General features: G+C 51.6%; 1 protein-coding gene across 1 annotated transcript in view; it reads right to left on the bottom strand.

Annotated features, from left to right (window-relative positions):
• The window catches only part of LOC106587796 (cleavage stimulation factor subunit 3), a 52,002-nt gene that overhangs the window by 15,699 nt on the left and 13,315 nt on the right, over positions 1-22,988 (bottom strand). The window lies entirely within an intron of this gene.

The following is a 22,988-nucleotide window of genomic DNA, read 5'->3' as shown; positions in this document are numbered from 1 at the left end:
CACCCCACCACACACATACCACCACTAGCTATATGAATCACTGTCCCCCCCCACCACCAACACACCACAAATATAGGAATCACTGTCCCCCCCACCACACACATACCACCACTAGCTATAGGAATCACTGTCCCCCCCACCACACACATACCACCAATAGCTATAGGAATCACTGTCCCCCCACCACACACAACCACCACTAGCTATATGAATCACTGTCCCCCCCACCACACACATACCACCACTAGCTATATGAATCACTGTCCCCCCCACCACACACATACCACCACTAGCTATATGAATCACTGATCCCCCCCACCACCACTAGCTATAGGAATCACTGTCCCCCCACCACACACATACCACCAATAGCTATAGGAATCACTGTCCCCCCACCACCACTAGCTATAGGAATCACTGTCCCCCCCACCACACACATACCACCACTAGCTACATGAATCACTGTCCCCCCCCACCACACACATACCACCACTAGCTATAGGAATCACTGAACCCCCACCACACACATACCACCACTAGCTATAGGAATCACTGTCCCCCCCACCACCACTAGCTATATGAATCACTGTCCCCCCCACCACACACATACCACCACTAGCTATAGGAATCACTGTCCCCCCCCTACCACCACTAGCTATATGAATCACTGTCCCCCCCACCACACACATACCACCACTAGCTATAGGAATCACTGTCCCCCACCACACACATACCACCACTAGCTATAGGAATCACTGTCTCCCCCACCACCACTAGCTATAGGAATGACTGTCCCCCCACCACTAGCTATATGAATCACTGTCCCCCCCCTACCACCACTAGCTATATGAATCACTGTCCCCCCCACCACACACATACCACCACTAGCTATAGGAATCACTGTCCCCCCCACCACCAAAAGCTATAGGAATCACTGTCCCCCCCACCACACACATACCAAGCTGCCACCAACAAAACTAGCTATAGGAATCACTGTCCCCCCCACCACACACATACCACCACTAGCTATATGAATCACTGTCCCCCCCACCACACACATACCAAAACTAGCTATAGGAATCACTGTCCCCCCCACCACACACATACCACCACTAGCTATATGAATCACTGTCCCCCCACCACACACATACCACCACTAGCTATAGGAATCACTGTCCCCCCCACCACCACTAGCTATATGAATCACTGTCCCCCCACCACACACATACCACCACTAGCTATATGAATCACTGTCCCCCCCACCACCACTAGCTATATAAATCACTGTCCCCCCCACCACACACATACCACCACTAGCTATAGGAATCACTGTCCCCCCCCTACCACCACTAGCTATATGAATCACTGTCCCCCCACCACACACATACCACCACTAGCTATAGGAATCACTGTCCCCCCACCACACACATACCACCACTAGCTATAGGAATCACTGTCTCCCCCACCACCACTAGCTATAGGAATGACTGTCCCCCCCCACCACTAGCTATATGAATCACTGTCCCCCCCACCACCACAAGCTATAGGAATCACTGTCCCCCCCACCACACACATACCACCACAAGCTATAGGAATCACTGTCCCCCCCACCACACACATACCACCACTAGCTATATGAATCACTGTCCCCCCACCACACACATACCACCACTAGCTATAGGAATCACTGTCCCCCCCACCACCACCACCAGCTATATGAATCACTGTCCCCCCACCACACACATACCACCACTAGCTATATGAATCACTGTCCCCCCACCACACACATACCACCACTAGCTATATGAATCACTGTCCCCCCCACCACCACTAGCTATATGAATCACTGTCCCCCCCACCACACACATACCACCACTAGCTATATGAATCACTGTCCCCCCCACCACACACATACCACCACTAGCTATATGAATCACCGTCCCCCCACCACACACATACCACCACTAGCTATATGAATCACTGTCCCCCCACCACACACATACCACCACTAGCTATATGAATCACTGTCCCCCCCACCACACACATACCACCACTAGCTATATGAATCACCGTCCCCCCACCACACACATACCACCACTTGCTATATGAATCACTGTCCCCCCCACCACCACTAGCTATAGGAATCACTGTCCCCCCCATCACACACATACCACCACTAACTATAGGAATCACTGTCCCCCCCACCACACACATACCACCACTAGCTATATGAATCACTGTCCCCCCCACCACACACATACCACCACTAGCTATATGAATCACTGTCCCCCCCACCACACACATACCACCACTAGCTATAGGAATCACTGTCCCCCCCACCACCACTAGCTATAGGAATCACTGTTCCCCCACCACACACATACCACCACTAGCTATATGAATCACTGTCCCCCCCACCACCACTAGCTATAGGAATCACTGTCCCCCCCACCACACACATACAACCACCAGCTATATGAATCACTGTCCCCCCCACCACCACTAGCTATAGGAATCACTGTCCCCCCACCACACACATACCACCACTAGCTATATGAATCACTGTCCCCCCCACCACACACATACCACCACTAGCTATATGAATCACTGTCCCCCCACCACACACATACCACCACTAGCTATAGGAATCACTGTCCCCCCCACCACCACTAGCTATAGGAATCACTGTTCCCCCCACCACACACATACCACCACTAGCTATATGAATCACTGTCCCCCCCACCACCACTAGCTATAGGAATCACTGTCCCCCCCACCACACACATACAACCACCAGCTATATGAATCACTGTCCCCCCACCACCACTAGCTATAGGAATCACTGTCCCCCCCCACCACACACATACCACCACTAGCTATAGGAATCACTGTCCCCCCCACCACCACTGTCCCGTGTGGCTCAGTTGGTAGAGCATGGTGTTTGCAACGCCAGGGTTGTGGGTTCGATTCCCACGGGGGACGGGTACAGGGAGAAAAAAATGTATGAAATGTATGCATTCACTACTGTAAGTCGCTCTGGATAAGAGCGTCTGCTAAATGACTAAAATGTAAAAATGTAAATGAATCACTGTCCCCCCCACCACACACATACCACCACTAGCTATATGAATCACTGTCCCCCCCCCACCACCACTAGCTATAGGAATCACTGTCCCCCCCACCACACACATACCACCACTAGCTATATGAATCACTGAACCCCCACCACACATATACCACCACTAGCTATAGGAATCACTGTCCCCCCCCACCACCACTAGCTATATGAATCACTGTCCCCCCCACCACACACATACCACCACTAGCTATAGGAATCACTGTCCCCCCCCCTACCACCACTAGCTATATGAATCACTGTCCCCCCCACCACACACATACCACCACTAGCTATAGGAATCACTGTCCCCCCACCACACACATACCACCACTAGCTATAGGAATCACTGTCTCCCCCACCACCACTAGCTATAGGAATGACTGTCCCCCCCCACCACTAGGTATATGAATCACTGTCCCCCCACCACACACATACCACCACTAGCTATAGGAATCACTGTCCCCCCCACCACCAAAAGCTATAGGAATCACTGTCCCCCCCACCACACACATACCACCACTAGCTATATGAATCACTGTCCCCCCACCACACACATACCACCACTAGCTATAGGAATCACTGTCCCCCCACCACACACATACCACCACTAGCTATATGAATCACTGTCCCCCCCACCACACACATACCACCACTAGCTATAGGAATCACTGTCCCCCCCACCACCACTAGCTATATGAATCACTGTCCCCCCACCACACACATACCACCACTAGCTATAGGAATCACTGTCCCCCCACCACACACATACCACCACTAGCTATAGGAATCACTGTCTCCCCCACCACCACTAGCTATAGGAATGACTGTCCCCCCCCACCACTAGCTATATGAATCACTGTTCCCCCCACCACTAGCTATATGAATCACTGTTCCCCCCCACCACTAGCTATATTAATCACTGTTCCCCCCCACCACCACCACTAGCTATATGAATCACTGTCCCCCCCACCACACACATACCACCACTAGCTATATGAATCACTGTCCCCCCACCACACACATACCACCACTAGCTATATGAATCACTGTCCCCCAAACACACACATACCACCACTAGCTATATGAATCACTGTCCCCCCCACCACACACATACCACCACTAGCTATATGAATTACTGTCCCCCCCATCACCACTAGCTACAGGAATCACTGTCCCCCCCACCACACACATACAACCACATGTCCCCCCCATCACCACTAGCTATATGTATCACTGTTCCCCCCCACCACTAGCTATATGAATCACTGTTCACCCCACCACTAGCTATATGAATCACTGTTCCCCCACCACCACCACTAGCTATATGAATCACTGTCCCCCCCACCACACACATACCACCACTAGCTATATGAATCACTGTCCCCCCATCACCACTAGCTATATGAATCACTGTCCCCCCACCACACACATACCACCACTAGCTATATGAATCACTGTCCCCCCACCACACACATACCACCACTAGCTACAGGAATCACTGTCCCCCCCACCACACACATACCACCACTAGCTATATGAATTACTGTCCCCCCATCACCACTAGCTACAGGAATCACTGTCCCCCCCACCACACACATACCACCACTAGCTATATGAATTACTGTCCCCCCATCACCACTAGCTATAGGAATCACTGTCCCCCCCACACACACATACAACCACATGTCCCCCCCATCACCACTAGCTATATGAATCACTGTTCCCCCCCACCACTAGCTATATGAATCACTGTTCCCCCCACCACTAGCTATATTAATCACTGTTCCCCCCCACCACCACCACTAGCTATATGAATCACTGTCCCCCCACCACACACATACCACCACTAGCTATATGAATCACTGTCCCCCCCACCACACACATACCACCACTAGCTATATGAATCACTGTCCCCCAAACACACACATACCACCACTAGCTATATGAATCACTGTCCCCCCCACCACACACATACCACCACTAGCTATATGAATCACTGTCCCCCCACCACACACATACCACCACTAGCTACAGGAATCACTGATCCCCCACTACACACATACCACCACTAGCTATAGGAATCACTGTCCCCCCATCACCACTAGCTATATGAATTACTGTCCCCCCACCACACACATACCACCACTAGCTATACGAATCACTGTCCCCCCACCACCACTAGCTATAGGAATCACTGTCCACACACATACCACCACTAGCTATATGAATCACTGTCCCCCCCACCACACACATACCACCACTAGCTATAGGAATCACTGTCCCCCCCACCACACACATACCACCACTAGCTATAGGAATCACTGTCCCCCCACCACACACATACCACCACTAGCTATATGAATCACTGTCCCCCCACCACCACTAGCTATAGGAATCACTGTCCCCCCACCACACACATACCACCACTAGCTATATGAATCACTGTCCCCCCACCACACACATACCACCACTAGCTATAGGAATCACTGTCCCCCCCACCACACACATACCACCACTAGCTATATGAATCACTGTCCCCCCACCACCACTAGCTATAGGAATCACTGTCCCCCCACCACACACATACCACCACTAGCTATATGAATCACTGTCCCCCACCACACACATACCACCACTAGCTACAGGAATCACTGACACCCCCACCACACACATACCACCACTAGCTATATGAATTACTGTCCCCCCCATCACCACTAGCTACAGGAATCACTGTTCCCCCACCACACACATACAACCACATGTCCCCCCATCACCACTAGCTATATGAATCACTGTTCCCCCCACCACTAGCTATATGAATCACTGTTCCCCCCCACCACTAGCTATATTAATCACTGTTCCCCCCCACCACCACCACTAGCTATATGAATCACTGTCCCCCCCACCACACACATACCACCACTAGCTATATGAATCACTGTCCCCCCCACCACACACATACCACCACTAGCTATAGGAATCACTGTCCCCCCCACCACACACATACCACCACTAGCTATATGAATCACTGTCCCCCAAACACACAGATACCACCACTAGCTATATGAATCACTGTCCCCCCCACCACACACATACCACCACTAGCTATATGAATCACTGTCCCCCCACCACACACATACCACCACTAGCTACAGGAATCACTGATCCCCCACTACACACATACCACCACTAGCTATAGGAATCACTGTCCCCCCCATCACCACTAGCTATATGAATTACTGTCCCCCCACCACACACATACCACCACTAGCTATACGAATCACTGTCCCCCCACCACCACTAGCTATAGGAATCACTGTCCCCCCACCACACACATACCACCACTAGCTATATGAATCACTGTCCCCCCCACCACACACATACCACCACTAGCTATAGGAATCACTGTCCCCCCACCACACACATACCACCACTAGCTATAGGAATCACTGTCCCCCCACCACACACATACCACCACTAGCTATATGAATTACTGTCCCCCCCATCACCACTAGCTACAGGAATCACTGTTCCCCCACCACACACATACCACCACTAGCTATATGAAACACTGCCCCCCCACCACCACTAGCTACATGAATCACTGTCCCCCCACCACACACATACCACCACTAGCTATATGAATCACTGAAACCCCACCACACACATACCACCACTAGCTATAGGAATCACTGTCCCCCCCATCACCACTAGCTACAGGAATCACTGTCCCCCCCACCACACACACATACCACCACTAGCTATAGGAATCACTGTCCCCCCCACCACACACATACCACCACTAGCTATATGAATTACTGTCCCCCCATCACCACTAGCTACAGGAATCACTGTTCCCCCCACCACACACATACCACCACTAGCTATATGAAACACTGCCCCCCCCACAACCACCACTAGCTACATGAATCACTGTCCCCCCCACCACACACATACCACCACTAGCTATATGAATCACTGAAACCCCACCACACATATACCACCACTAGCTATAGGAATCACTGTCCCCCCCACCACCACTAGCTATATGAATCACTGTCCCCCCACCACACACACATACCACCACTAGCTATAGGAATCACTGTCCCCCCCCTACCACCACTAGCTATATGAATCACTGTCCCCCCCACCACACACATACCACCACTAGCTATAGGAATCACTGTCCCCCCACCACACACATACCACCACTAGCTATAGGAATCACTGTCTCCCCCACCACCACTAGCTATAGGAATGACTGTCCCCCCCCACCACTAGCTATATGAATCACTGTCCCCCCACCACACACATACCACCACTAGCTATAGGAATCACTGTCCCCCCACCACCAAAAGCTATAGGAATCACTGTCCCCCCCACCACACACATACCACCACTAGCTATATGAATCACTGTCCCCCCCACCACACACATACCACCACTAGCTATAGGAATCACTGTCCCCCCCACCACACACATACCACCACTAGCTATATGAACACTGTCCCCCCACCACACACATACCACCACTAGCTATAGGAATCACTGTCCCCCCCACCACCACTAGCTATATGAATCACTGTCCCCCCACCACACACATACCACCACTAGCTATATGAATCACTGTCCCCCCACCACACACATACCACCACTAGCTATAGGAATCACTGTCCCCCCCCACCACCACTAGCTATATGAATCACTGTCCCCCCCACCACACACATACCACCACTAGCTATAGGAATCACTGTCCCCCCACCACACACAAACCACCACTAGCTATATGAATCACTGTCCCCCCATCACACACATACCACCACTAGCTATATGAATCACTGTCCCCCCCACCACACACATACCACCACTAGCTATAGGAATCACTGTCCCCCCACCACACACATACCACCACTAGCTATATGAATCACTGATCCCCCCACCACACACATACCACCACTAGCTATAGGAATCACTGTCCCCCCCATCACCACTAGCTATAGGAATCACTGTCCCCCCCACCACACACATACCACCACTAGCTATACGAATCACTGTCCCCCCCACCACCACTAGCTATAGGAATCACTGTCCCCCCACCACACACATACCACCACTAGCTATAGGAATCACTGTCCCCCCCACCACCACAAAGCTATAGGAATCACTGTCCCCCCCACCACACACATACCACCACTAGCTATATGAATCACTGTCCCCCCCACCACACACATACCACCACTAGCTATAGGAATCACTGTCCCCCCCACCACACACATACCACCACTAGCTATAGGAATCACTGTCCCCCCCACCACACACATACCACCACTAGCTATATGAATCACTGTCCCCCCCACCACCACTAGCTATAGGAATCACTGTCCCCCCACCACACACATACCACCACTAGCTATATGAATCACTGTCCCCCCACCACACACATACCACCACTAGCTACAGGAATCACTGACACCCCCACCACACACATACCACCACTAGCTATAGGAATTACTGTCCCCCCATCACCACTAGCTACAGGAATCACTGTCCCCCCACCACACACATACAACCACATGTCCCCCCATCACCACTAGCTATATGAATCACTGTTCCCCCCCCACCACTAGCTATATTAATCACTGTTCCCCCCACCACCACCACTAGCTATATGAATCACTGACCCCCCCACCACACACATACCACCACTAGCTATAGGAATCACTGTCCCCCCCACCACACACATACCACCACTAGCTATATGAATCACTGTCCCCCCAACACACACATACCACCACTAGCTATATGAATCACTGTCCCCCCCACCACACACATACCACCACTAGCTATATGAATCACTGTCCCCCCCACCACACACATACCACCACTAGCTATATGAATCACTGTCCCCCCACCACACACATACCACCACTAGCTACAGGAATCACTGTCCCCCCACCACACACATACCACCACAAGCTATAGGAATCACTGTCCCCCCCACCACCACTAGCTATATGAATCACTGTCCCCCCCACCACACACATACCACCACTAGCTATAGGAATCACTGTCCCACCCCACCACCACTAGCTATATGAATCACTGTCCCCCCCACCACACACATACCACCACTAGCTATAGGAATCACTGTCCCCCCCTACCACCACTAGCTATATGAATCACTGTCCCCCCCACCACACACATACCACCACTAGCTATAGGAATCACTGTCCCCCCACCACACACATACCACCACTAGCTATAGGAATCACTGTCTCCCCACCACCACTAGCTATAGGAATGACTGTCCCCCCCCCACCACTAGCTATATGAATCACTGTCCCCCCACCACCACAAGCTATAGGAATCACTGTCCCCCCCACCACACACATACCACCACTAGCTATATGAATCACTGTCCCACCCACCACACACATACCACCACAAGCTATAGGAATCACTGTCCCCCCACCACACACATACCACCACTAGCCATATGAATCACTGTCCCCCCCACCACACACATACCACCACTAGCTATAGGAATCACTGTCCCCCCACCACCACTAGCTATAGGAATCACTGTCCCCCCCACCACCACCACCAGCTTATGAATCACTGTCCCCCCACCACACACATACCACCACTAGCTATATGAATCACTGTCCCCCCCACCACACACATACCACCACTAGCTATATGAATCACTGTCCCCCCCCACCACCACTAGCTATATGAATCACTGTCCCCCCCACCACACACATACCACCACTAGCTATATGAATCACTGTCCCCCCACCACACACATACCACCACTAGCTATATGAATCACCGTCCCCCCACCACACACATACCACCACTAGCTATATGAATCACTGTCCCCCCACCACACACATACCACCACTAGCTATATGAATCACTGTCCCCCCCACCACACACATACCACCACTAGCTATATGAATCACCGTCCCCCCACCACACACATACCACCACTTGCTATATGAATCACTGTCCCCCCACCACCACTAGCTATAGGAATCACTGTCCCCCCCATCACACACATACCACCACTAACTATAGGAATCACTGTCCCCCCCACCACACACATACCACCACTAGCTATATGAATCACTGTCCCCCCACCACACACATACCACCACTAGCTATATGAATCACTGTCCCCCCCACCACACACATACCACCACTAGCTATAGGAATCACTGTCCCCCCCCACCACCACTAGCTATAGGAATCACTGTTCCCCCCACCACACACATACCACCACTAGCTATATGAATCACTGTCCCCCCCCACCACCACTAGCTATAGGAATCACTGTCCCCCCACCACACACATACAACCACCAGCTATATGAATCACTGTCCCCCCACCACCACTAGCTATAGGAATCACTGTCCCCCCCACCACACACATACCACCACTAGCTATATGAATCACTGTCCCCCCACCACACACATACCACCACTAGCTATATGAATCACTGTCCCCCCCACCACACACATACCACCACTAGCTATAGGAATCACTGTCCCCCCCCACCACCACTAGCTATAGGAATCACTGTTCCCCCACCACACACATACCACCACTAGCTATATGAATCACTGTCCCCCCCACCACCACTAGCTATAGGAATCACTGTCCCCCCCACCACACACATACAACCACCAGCTATATGAATCACTGTCCCCCCACCACCACTAGCTATAGGAATCACTGTCCCCCCCACCACACACATACCACCACTAGCTATAGGAATCACTGTCCCCCCCACCACCACTGTCCCGTGTGGCTCAGTTGGTAGAGCATGGTGTTTGCAACGCCAGGGTTGTGGGTTCGATTCCCACGGGGACGGGTACAGGGAGAAAAAATGTATGAAATGTATGCATTCACTACTGTAAGTCGCTTCTGGATAAGAGCGTCTGCTAAATGACTAAAATGTAAAAATGTAAATGAATCACTGTCCCCCCACCACACACATACCACCACTAGCTATATGAATCACTGTCCCCCCCACCACCACTAGCTATAGGAATCACTGTCCCCCCCACCACACACATACCACCACTAGCTATATGAATCACTGAACCCCCACCACACATATACCACCACTAGCTATAGGAATCACTGTCCCCCCCACCACCACTAGCTATATGAATCACTGTCCCCCCACCACACACATACCACCACTAGCTATAGGAATCACTGTCCCCCCCTACCACCACTAGCTATATGAATCACTGTCCCCCCACCACACACATACCACCACTAGCTATAGGAATCACTGTCCCCCCACCACACACATACCACCACTAGCTATAGGAATCACTGTCTCCCCCACCACCACTAGCTATAGGAATGACTGTCCCCCCCACCACTAGCTATATGAATCACTGTCCCCCCACCACACACATACCACCACTAGCTATAGGAATCACTGTCCCCCCCACCACCAAAAGCTATAGGAATCACTGTCCCCCCCACCACACACATACCACCACTAGCTATATGAATCACTGTCCCCCCCACCACACACATACCACCACTAGCTATAGGAATCACTGTCCCCCCCACCACACACATACCACCACTAGCTATATGAATCACTGTCCCCCCCACCACACACATACCACCACTAGCTATAGGAATCACTGTCCCCCCCACCACCACTAGCTATATGAATCACTGTCCCCCCCACCACACACATACCACCACTAGCTATATGAATCACTGTCCCCCCCCACCACCACTAGCTATAGGAATCACTGTCCCCCCACCACACACATACCACCACTAGCTATAGGAATCACTGTCCCCCCCCCCACCACCACTAGCTATATGAATCACTGTCCCCCCCACCACACACATACCACCACTAGCTATAGGAATCACTGTCCCCCCACCACACACATACCACCACTAGCTATAGGAATCACTGTCTCCCCCACCACCACTAGCTATAGGAATGACTGTCCCCCCACCACCACTAGCTATATGAATCACTGTCCCCCCACCACCACAAGCTATAGGAATCACTGTCCCCCCACCACACACATACCACCACTAGCTATATGAATCACTGTCCCACCCACCACACACATACCACCACAAGCTATAGGAATCACTGTCCCCCCACCACACACATACCACCACTAGCTATATGAATCACTGTCCCCCCCACCACACACATACCACCACTAGCTATAGGAATCACTGTCCCCCCCACCACCACTAGCTATAGGAATCACTGTCCCCCCCCACCACCACCACTAGCTATATGAATCACTGTCCCCCCACCACACACATACCACCACTAGCTATAGGAATCACTGTCCCCCCACCACACACAACCACCACTAGCTATAGGAATCACTGTCCCCCCCACCACCACTAGCTATATGAATCACTGTCCCCCCACCACCACATACCACCACTAGCTATATGAATCACTGTCCCCCCACCACACACATACCACCACTAGCTATAGGAATCACTGTCCCCCCACCACACACATACCACCACTAGCTATAGGAATCACTGTCCCCCCACCACACACATACCACCACTAGCTATATGAATCACTGTCCCCCCACCACACACATACCACCACTAGCTATAGGAATCACTGTCCCCCCCACCACACACATACCACCACTGCATATGAATCACTGTCCCCCCCACCACCACTAGCTATAGGAATCACTGTCCCCCCACCACACACATACAACCACTAGACTGTCCCCCCACCCCACATACACCACTAGCTATATGAATCACTGTCCCCCACCAACCACCACTAGCTATATGAATCACTGTCCCCCCACCACCCATACCACCACTAGCTATAGGAATCACTGTCCCCCCCACCACCACTAGCTATAGGAATCACTGTTCCCCCCACCACACACATACCACCACTAGCTATATGAATCACTGTCCCCCCCACCACCACTAGCTATAGGAATCACTGTCCCCCCACCACACACATACCACCACTAGCTATATGAATCACTGTCCCCCCACCACCACTAGCTATATGAATCACTGTCCCCCCCACCACACACATACCACCACTAGCTATATGAATCACTGTCCCCCCACCACACACATACCACCACTAGCTATAGGAATCACTGTCCCCCCACCACACACATACCACCACTAGCTATAGGAATTACTGTCCCCCCACCACCACTAGCTACAGGAATCACTGTCCCCCCACCACACACATACCACCACTAGCTATATGAATCACTGTCCCCCCCATCACCACTAGCTATAGGAATCACTGTCCCCCCACCACACACATACAACCACCAGCTATATGAATCACTGTCCCCCCACCACCACTAGCTATAGGAATCACTGTTCCCCCACCCACACAACCACCACTAGCTATAGGAATCACTGTCCCCCCCACCACCACTGGGGAGCATAACGCGTGGTCTCCCACGCACAGCATCACCACTAAGTCGCTGGATGAATCACTGTCCCCCCACCACACACATACCACCACTAGCTATATGAATCACTGTCCCCCCCCACATACCACCACTAGCTATAGGAATCACTGTCCCCCCCACCACACACATACCACCACTAGCTACATGAATCACTGATCCCCCACCACACACATACCACCACTAGCTATAGGAATCACTGTCCCCCCCATCACCACTAGCTATATGAATTACTGTCCCCCCACCACACACATACCACCACTAGCTATACGAATCACTGTCCCCCCCACCACCACTAGCTATAGGAATCACTGTCCCCCCACCACACACATACCACCACTAGCTATATGAATCACTGTCCCCCCCACCACACACATACCACCACTAGCTATAGGAATCACTGTCCCCCCACCACACACATACCACCACTAGCTATAGGAATCACTGTCCCCCCCCCACACACATACCACCACTAGCTATATGAATCACTGTCCCCCCACCACCACTAGCTATAGGAATCACTGTCCCCCCACCACACACATACCACCACTAGCTATATGAATCACTGTCCCCCCACCACACACATACCACCACTAGCTATAGGAATCACTGTCCCCCCCCACCACACACATACCACCACTAGCTATATGAATCACTGTCCCCCACCACCACTAGCTATAGGAATCACTGTCCCCCCACCACACACATACCACCACTAGCTACAGGAATCACTGACACCCCCACAACACACATACCACCACTAGCTATATGAATTACTGTCCCCCCATCACCACTAGCTACAGGAATCACTGTTCCCCCACCACACACATACAACCACATGTCCCCCCCATCACCACTAGCTATATGAATCACTGTTCCCCCCACCACTAGCTATATGAATCACTGTTCCCCCCACCACTAGCTATATTAATCACTGTTCCCCCTTACCACCACCACTAGCTATATGAATCACTGTCCCCCCCACCACACACATACCACCACTAGCTATATGAATTACTGTCCCCCCCATCACCACTAGCTACAGGAATCACTGTTCCCCCACCACACACATACAACCACATGTCCCCCCATCACCACTAGCTATATGAATCACTGTTCCCCCCACCACTAGCTATATGAATCACTGTTCCCCCCACCACTAGCTATATTAATCACTGTTCCCCCCTTACCACCACCACTAGCTATATGAATCACTGTCCCCCCCACCACACACATACCACCACTAGCTATATGAATCACTGTCCCCCCCACCACACACATACCACCACTAGCTATATGAATCACTGTCCCCCAAACACACACATACCACCACTAGCTATATGAATCACTGTCCCCCCCACCACACACATACCACAATTAGCTATATGAATCACTGTCCCCCCCACCACACACATACCACCACTAGCTACAGGAATCACTGATCCCCCCACTACACACATACCACCACTAGCTATAGGAATCACTGTCCCCCCCATCACCACTAGCTATATGAATTACTGTCCCCCCACCACACACATACCACCACTAGCTATACGAATCACTGTCCCCCCCACCACCACTAGCTATAGGAATCACTGTCCCCCCACCACACACATACCACCACTAGCTATATGAATCACTGTCCCCCCCACCACACACATACCACCACTAGCTATAGGAATCACTGTCCCCCCCACCACACACATACCACCACTAGCTATAGGAATCACTGTCCCCCCCACCACACACATACCACCACTAGCTATATGAATTACTGTCCCCCCCATCACCACTAGCTACAGGAATCACTGTTCCCCCCACCACACACATACCACCACTAGCTATATGAAACACTGCCCCCCCACCACCACTAGCTACATGAATCACTGTCCCCCCCACCACACACATACCACCACTAGCTATATGAATCACTGAAACCCCACCACACATATACCACCACTAGCTATAGGAATCACTGTCCCCCCCACCACCACTAGCTATATGAATCACTGTCCCCCCCACCACACACACATACCACCACTAGCTATAGGAATCACTGTCCCCCCCTACCACCACTAGCTATATGAATCACTGTCCCCCCCACCACACACATACCACCACTAGCTATAGGAATCACTGTCCCCCCACCACACACATACCACCACTAGCTATAGGAATCACTGTCTCCCCCACCACCACTAGCTATAGGAATGACTGTCCCCCCCACCACTAGCTATATGAATCACTGTCCCCCCACCACACACATACCACCACTAGCTATAGGAATCACTGTCCCCCCACCACCAAAAGCTATAGGAATCACTGTCCCCCCCACCACACACATACCACCACTAGCTATATGAATCACTGTCCCCCCCACCACACACATACCACCACTAGCTATAGGAATCACTGTCCCCCCACCACACACATACCACCACTAGCTATATGAATCACTGTCCCCCCCACCACACACATACCACCACTAGCTATAGGAATCACTGTCCCCCCCACCACCACTAGCTATATGAATCACTGTCCCCCCACCACACACATACCACCACTAGCTATATGAATCACTGTCCCCACCACACACATACCACCACTAGCTATAGGAATCACTGTCCCCCCCCTACCACCACTAGCTATATGAATCACTGTCCCCCCCACCACACACATACCACCACTAGCTATAGGAATCACTGTCCCCCCACCACACACAAACCACCACTAGCTATAGGAATCACTGTCTCCCCACCACCACTAGCTATAGGAATGACTGTCCCCCCCCACCACTAGCTATATGAATCACTGTCCCCCCCACCACCACAAGCTATAGGAATCACTGTCCCCCCCACCACACACATACCACCACTAGCTATATGAATCACTGTCCCACCCACCACACACATACCACCACAAGCTATAGGAATCACTGTCCCCCCACCACACACATACCACCACTAGCTATATGAATTACTGTCCCCCCATCACCACTAGCTACAGGAATCAATGTCCCCCCAACACACACATACAACCACATGTCCCCCCATCACCACTAGCTATATGTATCACTGTTCCCCCCACCACTAGCTATATGAATCACTGTTCACCCCACCACTAGCTATATGAATCACTGTTCCCCCACCACCACCACTAGCTATATGAATCACTGTCCCCCCCCACCACACACATACCACCACTAGCTATATGAATCACTGTCCCCCCATCACCACTAGCTATATGAATCACTGTCCCCCCACCACACACATACCACCACTAGCTATATGAATCACTGTCCCCCCACCACCACTAGCTATAGGAATCACTGTCCCCCCACCACACACATACCACCACTAGCTATATGAATCACTGTCCCCCCACCACACACATACCACCACTAGCTACAGGAATCACTGTCCCCCCCACCACACACATACCACCACTAGCTATATGAATTACTGTCCCCCCATCACCACTAGCTACAGGAATCACTGTCCCCCCACCACACACATACAACCACATGTCCCCCCCATCACCACTAGCTATATTAATCACTGTTCCCCCCCACCACCACCACTAGCTATATGAATCACTGTCCCCCCCACCACACACATACCACCACTAGCTATATGAATCACTGTCCCCCCCACCACACACATACCACCACTAGCTATATGAATCACTGTCCCCCAAACACACACATACCACCACTAGCTATATGAATCACTGTCCCCCCCACCACACACATACCACCACTAGCTATATGAATCACTGTCCCCCAAACACACACATACCACCACTAGCTATATGAATCACTGTCCCCCCCCACCACACACATACCACCACTAGCTATATGAATCACTGTCCCCCCCACCACACACATACCACCACTAGCTACAGGAATCACTGATCCCCCCACTACACACATACCACCACTAGCTATAGGAATCACTGTCCCCCCATCACCACTAGCTATATGAATTACTGTCCCCCCACCACACACATACCACCACTAGCTATACGAATCACTGTCCCCCCCACCACCACTAGCTATAGGAATCACTGTCCCCCCACCACACACATACCACCACTAGCTATATGAATCACTGTCCCCCCCACCACACACATACCACCACTAGCTATAGGAATCACTGTCCCCCCCACCACACACATACCACCACTAGCTATAGGAATCACTGTCCCCCCCACCACACACATACCACCACTAGCTATATGAATCACTGTCCCCCCACCACCACTAGCTATAGGAATCACTGTCCCCCCACCACACACATACCACCACTAGCTATATGAATCACTGTCCCCCCACCACACACATACCACCACTAGCTACAGGAATCACTGACACCCCCACCACACACATACCACCACTAGCTATATGAATTACTGTCCCCCCCATCACCACTAGCTACAGGAATCACTGTCCCCCCACCACACACATACAACCACATGTCCCCCCCATCACCACTAGCTATATGAATCACTGTTCCCCCCACCACTAGCTATATTAATCACTGTTCCCCCCACCACCACCACTAGCTATATGAATCACTGTCCCCCCACCACACACATACCACCACTAGCTATATGAATCACTGTCCCCCCCACCACACACATACCACCACTAGCTATATGAATCACTGTCCCCCCACCACACACATACCACCACTAGCTATATGAATCACTGTCCCCCCACCACACACATACCACCACTAGCTATATGAATCACTGTCCCCAGCAAAGCTGGAATCACTGATCCCCCAACTACACACATACCACCACAAGCTATAGGAATCACTGTCCCCCCCACCACCACTAGCTATAGGAATCACTGTCCCCCCCACCACACACATACCACCACTAGCTATATGAATCACTGTCCCCCCACCACCACTAGCTATAGGAATCACTGTCCCCCCACCACACACATACCACCACTAGCTATATGAATCACTGTCCCCCCCACCACACACATACCACCACTAGCTATAGGAATCACTGTCCCCCCCCACCACCACTAGCTATAGGAATCACTGTCCCCCCCCACCACCACTAGCTATAGGAATCACTGTTCCCCCCACCACACACATACCACCACTAGCTATATGAATCACTGTCCCCCCCCACCACCACTAGCTATATGAATCACTGTCCCCCCACCACCACCACTAGCTATATGAATCACTGTCCCCCCCCACCACCACTAGCTATATGAATCACTGTTCCCCCCACCACCACTAGCTATATGAATCACTGTCCCCCCACCACCACCACCACTAGCTATATGAATCACTGTTCCCCCACCACCACCACCACTAGCTATATGAATCACTGTCCCCCCACCACCACCACTAGCTATATGAATCACTGTCCCCCCACCACCACCACTAGCTATATGAATCACTGTCCCCCCACCACCACCACTAGCTATATGATTCACTGTTCCCCCACCACCACCAGCTATATGAATCACTGCTCCCCCACCACCACTAGCTATATGAATCACTGTTCCCCCCCCACCGCCACTAGCTATATGAATCACTGTTCCCCCCACCACCACTAGCTATATGAATCACTGTTCCCCCACCACCACTAGCTATATGAATCACTGCTCCCCCACCACCACTAGCTATATGAATCACTGTTCCCCCCACCACCACCACTAGCTATAGGAATCACTGTTCCCCCACCACCACCACCACTAGCTATATGAATCACTGTTTCCCCACCACCACCACTAGCTATATGAATCACTGTTTCCCCACCACCACCACTAGCTATAAGAATCACTGTTTCCCCACCACCACCACCACTAGCTATATGAATCACTGTCCCCCCACCAACACCACTAGCTATATGATTCACTGTTCCCCCACCACCACCACTAGCTATATGAATCACTGTTTCCCCACCACCACCACTAGCTATAAGAATCACTGTTTCCCCACCACCACAACTAGCTATAAGAATCACTGTCCCCCCACCACCAGCTATATGAATCACTGTCCCCCCACCACCACCACTAGCTATATGATTCACTGTTCCCCCACCACCACCAGCTATATGAATCACTATTCCCCCACCACCACTAGCTATATGAATCACTGCTCCCCCACCACCACTAGCTATATGAATCACTGTTCCCCCCCACCGCCACTAGCTATATGAATCACTGTTCCCCCCCACCACCACTAGCTATATGAATCACTGTTCCCCCCACCACCACTAGCTATATGAATCACTGTTCCCCCCCACCACCACTAGCTATATGAATCACTGTTCCCCCCACCACCACTAGCTAAATGAATCACTGTTCCCCCCCCACCACCACTAACTATATGAATCACTGTTCCCCCACCACCACCACTAGCTATATGAATCACTGTTCCCCCCTACCACAAGCTATATGAATCACTGTTCCCCCCACCACTAGCTATATGAATCACTGTTCCCCACCCACCACCACCACTAGCTATATGAATCACTGTTCCCCCCCCACCACCACTAGCTATATTTATCACTGTTTCCCCACCACCACCACTAGCTATATGAATCACTGTTCCCCCCCACCACCACCACCAGCTATATGAATCACTGTTCCCCCCACCACCAGCTATATGAATCACTGTTCCCCCCCACCACTAGCTATATGAATCACTGTTCCCCCCCACCACTAGCTATATGAATCACTGTTTCCCCACCACCACCACTAGCTATATGATTCACTGTCCCCCCACCACCACCTATATGATTCACTGTTCCCCCACCACCACCACCAGCTATATGAATCACTGTTCCCCCACCACCACCAGCTATATGAATCACTGCTCCCCCCACCACCACTAGCTATATGAATCACTGTTCCCCCCCCACCACCACTAGCTATATGAATCACTGTTCCCCCCCCACCACCACTAGCTATATGAATCACTGTTCCCCCCCACCACCACTAGCTATATGAATCACTGTTCCCCCCACCACCACTAGCTATATGAATCACTGTTCCCCCCCACCACCACTAGCTATATGAATCACTGTTCCCCCCACCACCACTAGCTATATGAATCACTGTTCCCCCCCACCACTAGCTATATGAATCACTGTTCCCCCCACCACTAGCTATATGAATCACTGTTTCCCCCCACCACTAGCTATATGAATCACTGTTCCCCCCCACCACCACCACTAGCTATATTTATCACTGTTCCCCCCCCCACCACCACTAGCTATATTTATCACTGTTTCCCCACCACCACCACTAGCTTTATGAATCACTGTTCCCCCCACCACCACCACCAGCAATATGAATCACTGTTCCCCACCACCACCACCAGCTATATGAATCACTGTCCCCCCCACCACCACCACCACCAGCTATATGAATCACTGTCCCCCCCACCACCACCACCACCAGCTATATGAATCACTGTTCCCCCACCACCACCACTAGCTATATGAATCACTGTTCCCCCACCACCACCACTAGCTATATGAACAACTGTTCCCCCTCCACCACCACCACCAGCTATATGAATCACTGTTCCCCCACCACCACTACCAGCTATATGAATCACTGTCCCCCCCACCACCACCACCAGCTATATGAATCACTGTCCCCCCCACCACCACCACTAGCTAAATGAATCACTGTTTCCCCACCACCACCACTAGCTATATGAATCACTGTTCCCCCACCACCACCACTAGCTATATGAATCACTGTTTCCCCACCACCACCACTAGCTATATGAATCACTGTTTCCCCACCACCACCACTAGCTATATGAATCACTGTCCCCCCCACCACCACTAGCTATATGAATCACTGTTCCCCCCCACCACCACTAGCTATATGAATCACTGTCCCCCCACCACCACCACTAGCTATATGATTCACTGTTCCCCCACCACCACCACCAGCTATATGAATCACTGTTCCCCCACCACCACTAGCTATATGAATCACTGCTCCCCCACCACCACTAGCTATATGAATCACTGTTCCCCCCCACCACCACTAGCTATATGAGTCACTGTTCCCCCCCCACCACCACTAGCTATATGAATCACTGTTCCCCCCCACCACTAGCTATATGAATCACTGTTCCCCCCCACCACTAGCTATATGAATCACTGTTCCCCCCCACCACTAGCTATATTAATCACTGTTCCCCCCACCACCACCACTAGCTATATGAATCACTGTTCCCCCCCACCACCACTAGCTATATTTATCACTGTTTCCCCACCACCACTAGCTATATTTATCACTGCTTCCCCACCACCACCACTAGCTATATGAATCACTGTCCCCCCACCACCACCACTAGCTATAGGAATCACTGTCCCCCCCACCACCACTAGGTATATGAATCACTGTCCCCCCCACCACCACCACCAGCTATATGAATCACTGTCCCCCCACCACCACCAGCTATATGAATCACTGTCCCCCCACCACCACCACTAGCTATATGAATCACTGTTCCCCCCCACCACCACTAGCTATATGAATCACTGTCCCCCCACCACCACCACTAGCTATATGATTCACTGTTCCCCCACCACCACCACCAGCTATATGAATCACTGTTCCCCCACCACCACTAGCTATATGAATCACTGCTCCCCCACCACCACTAGCTATATGAATCACTGCTCCCCCACCACCACTAGCTATATGAATCACTGTTCCCCCCACCACCACTAGCTATATGAGTCACTGTTCCCCCCCCACCACCACTAGCTATATGAATCACTGTTCCCCCCACCACTAGCTATATGAATCACTGTTCCCCCCCCACTAGCTATATGAATCACTGTTCCCCCCCACCACTAGCTATATTAATCACTGTTCCCCCCCACCACCACCACTAGCTATATGAATCACTGTTCCCCCCCCACCACCACTAGCTATATTTATCACTGTTTCCCCACCACCACTAGCTATATTTATCACTGCTTCCCCACCACCACCACTAGCTATATGAATCACTGTCCCCCCACCACCACCACTAGCTATAGGAATCACTGTCCCCCCCACCACCACTAGGTATATGAATCACTGTCCCCCCCACCACCACCACCAGCTATATGAATCACTGTCCCCCCACCACCACCAGCTATATGAATCACTGTCCCCCCACCACCACCACTAGCTATAGGAATCACTGTCCCCCCACCACCACCACCACCACTAGCTATAGGAATCACTGTTTCCCCACCACCACCACCACCACTAGCTATATGAATCACTGTTTCCCCACCACCACCACTAGCTATATGAATCACTGTCCCCCCCACCACCACCACTAGCTATATGATTCACTGTTCCCCCACCACCACCACCAGCTATATGAATCACT

Source organism: Salmo salar, chromosome ssa26 (genome assembly GCF_905237065.1).
Source record: "Salmo salar chromosome ssa26, Ssal_v3.1, whole genome shotgun sequence".
NCBI classification, from domain to species: Eukaryota; Metazoa; Chordata; class Actinopteri; order Salmoniformes; family Salmonidae; genus Salmo; species Salmo salar.
The sequence above is the reverse complement of the archived record's forward strand: the minus strand, read 5'-3'. Positions and strand labels throughout refer to the sequence as shown.